Source organism: Poecilia reticulata, linkage group LG5, assembly GCF_000633615.1.
Source record: "Poecilia reticulata strain Guanapo linkage group LG5, Guppy_female_1.0+MT, whole genome shotgun sequence".
Lineage (NCBI taxonomy): Eukaryota > Metazoa > Chordata > Actinopteri > Cyprinodontiformes > Poeciliidae > Poecilia > Poecilia reticulata.
The window spans coordinates 30,450,212-30,453,240 of record NC_024335.1 but is presented as its reverse complement, the minus strand read 5'-3'; the positions used below and the strand labels follow the sequence as shown (position 1 = coordinate 30,453,240).

Sequence of the window (3,029 nt, the reverse complement as noted above, 5' to 3'; positions counted from 1 at the left end):
TTTAGAAAAATGGAGAGAGGGTTTTTTTTTTCTTTTAAAAATCCATTTCAAACATGCCTGGATTCTTATTACAAACACAGAAGACCAAAAATAAGTGGATAAACGGCTCAGTAAGACGAAACGTTCCGAGTTAACAAGGTGTCATCAACAAAAGGTGTGATGTGCTAAAAATAGAAGACACTGGTTTCGTTCTGGCTCTGTTTTTAAATAGGGAAACGTTTCCAGCCCCGCCCACATGCTTCTACCTCCACCACACTGGGAACTCTGCCGATTTTAACCGAAGCGCCAAACTTCTGATGAGCGATTGAAATTTCTGAGCCTCTTCAGCGACCGCCTTCCCTCCGGCTGCTCAGACTGCAGGGGTCCGTGGGGGGAAAGCTGGGGGCTTCAACGATCAGTATGCTGGACGTTTTGGAGCCTCTAAAAACTAAATCTGGAGGATATTTTTAACAAAACACACACAGAAAAAAAAAAAATCTCAACAGATTTAGTTTAAAGGTTTGTTAGTCATGGGAGCTGGTTGCTTCTTGTTGTATGAGATCCAGAGGTTTGGGTTATGGGTGTGACTCAGCATACTGAGCTACCAGAGAGCGGGTTGAAAAGAATAAACCATAGCAAGGAATATTTCTGTTAAAAAGAGAATGATTTTTAGTTTTAGTTATGAACACAATAAATGTAATTACAAAAAAATTAAAAATTCAACAAACTAAAAAATATGACCCTCATTCTTTTGAAAAACCATTTTCACTTTTACAGTACTTAGGACATTACTCAGTGGATACGGAAGGAAATATTAGAGAAAATAAATTAGTGTATGATTAAAAAGTAAAAGTGATTTAATACAGAAGGAAATTTTAGGGAAAGCAAACTAATACAAAATAAGAAACAGATTAAAATAGTGAAATAAAACGTAACGGTAAATACAAAATATTAAATAAATACAGAATATGAAAAAAATTAGAAACAAATGAAAGGGGAACCAATTAATAAAACAAAAAGACTGAAAATAACTTGTAATATTAAATAATAGTGATAATTTTAAATGAGTACTGTTAGAGATGATGAACAAATATTAATCCACAGCTATCACAATGTGATAAGCTGGGAATGTTTTTATTTTTGCACATCAATTATAATTACTTTATCTAAGCATTTATTTATTTCTGTATTTATTGCCAATTTTTGGCAGGATCAGTCCTCCATAGGTGAAAGGAGTTCAGCTAGGTCTGCTCAGGTTGTTGTGTAGTTCGATGAGGATCCTTCTCGCCTCTCCTCTCACCAACAAACTGGGTCAGCGCTTTTGTTCTGGGCGAGTTTTTGTTTTATTTAAACGCCGTCTGAAGACTCTCTTCCAAACATGTAGCAAAACTCCACTTTGAAATCTGGCTGTCAGCGAGGCGAGTCCCTCACTCCCGATGATTAAAAGGAAAGGAATGCTCTGATTTGCTTGCTCTCTGCTTCAGGTAGGAGGCTGTAGGAAATATTGGGCCCATGCAAATTTAATCAAAGCAGACAGAAACTGAAGCGAGAGATGTGCATTTCCAGCGTTTCAGAACATCATGCAGGCTGCAAGACGGATAACTGGTGGACACAAAAACTGGAAGGAGACGCACAAGACGGAAAGTGTTGAAGCAGCTGATAAAAATGTGTCCTAAATTACACTAACCTCTGCGACACGGTAGGCAAAGAGCGTTAACACCCACAGCTTGATGAAAACAGCTGGATTCAGTTTTACACCTTGTGCAAATTTGGTTGGATGATTCGACCTGCAGTCATTTTCACACCTGAGCCAAACTCTGACAGGGGGGAGGGAGAAGTGATGCTAAGACTTACACCAATTTCCTCATCTTTCTTTTTTTTTTTTTTTTAGCTCTCATCTCTGCAGATTGGGTGCAGAGAGTAAACATGCTATTAATAAATAACGTAAGGACAGATAAAAACGACAAATTCTTTGAAGAAGTTTGTAAAAAGAAAGAAAAACCAAAAATGTTCTCCTCCTCTTTAAAAAAGGCGACGTCGTCCGAAGCTTAGTGGGCGCAATGCTTCAGCCTGATGGGAGATGACAGGCGCTGATGAAGCGCAGCGTTTACTGCAGGAGTTAACAGAGGCGATCGATGGCTGCACTCAATACGCCGAAAGGAAAACGAAGCGCGGTTTTATCACCTGGGCTGGTGAACGGAAGGTGAGGACGAGTGTGACATCAAGCTGTTTAACAAGCACAAGAATTTCTTTCAATATTATTATTATTATTATCATCAAATGTTGTATTGTTTATATAGGATGCAATACAACTTCCTATGTGTCTCTTTATCTAAGTTGTGTTTGTCCTATGAAAGGAGGACATTATATATTTGGATTTCCATAAGTATTTTTGCATGAGTGAAGCCAAACGGGGTGTGAGAGCAGAAATAAAACCTGCACAGATATTTATTAGGAAGGCTGCATGTTCAGGTTCCCACAGAGAAACTGACATATGACTGAGAAGAAACTACATCTATTTTTATTTCATATTCCCCTCATGGGGATGTAATGTATATTAGGTGGTTCAACACCAATAATCCTCCACTAAAACCTGAAAATCCTAAGTTACATACTATGTGTTTAGCAATATTCATTCCATAGTTTTTTTTATTACTATTTTCTTACCTGCACCAGTGACACTTGCATATTTATATGTACTTATAGACACACTTAGTTTTTTTTTTCTTTTCTGTGTACTGCAGTAGCCAAGCAACAACATTGCGTCATCAAATTCACTGTCGTGTCTTTGAGCAGAAAGTGTAACTAGCGGTGGAACTCGGCTAAAATTTTTAATCGAGATAATTGCAGGTCTGTAATTAATTAATCAGAATCAATCACATTTTTATCAGAGACCAAATATTGACAAAAATTAGCAACATTCTCAGTTCAAAAACCTTTTTTGCTGCTAAATTGTTTTAATAAATATTATTTTTAATATTTTATTTAGGTTATTCATCAATTAGATCGGAGCAGTGTGCTTTATATCAGCTCTCATGTGTTTCAGGAAC

At 37.1% G+C, this 3,029-nt stretch overlaps 1 long non-coding RNA gene across 1 annotated transcript in view; it reads left to right on the top strand.

Annotated features, from left to right (window-relative positions):
- LOC108166309 (uncharacterized) overlaps nucleotides 1-2,225 on the top strand; it is a 34,778-nt gene extending 32,553 nt beyond the window's left edge. Inside the window, exon 4 of the long non-coding RNA XR_001776633.1 lies at nucleotides 2,011-2,225. This is a non-coding gene — a long non-coding RNA (uncharacterized LOC108166309). The remainder of the gene's footprint in view (nucleotides 1-2,010) is intronic.
- Nucleotides 2,226-3,029: the final 804 nt, after the last annotated feature.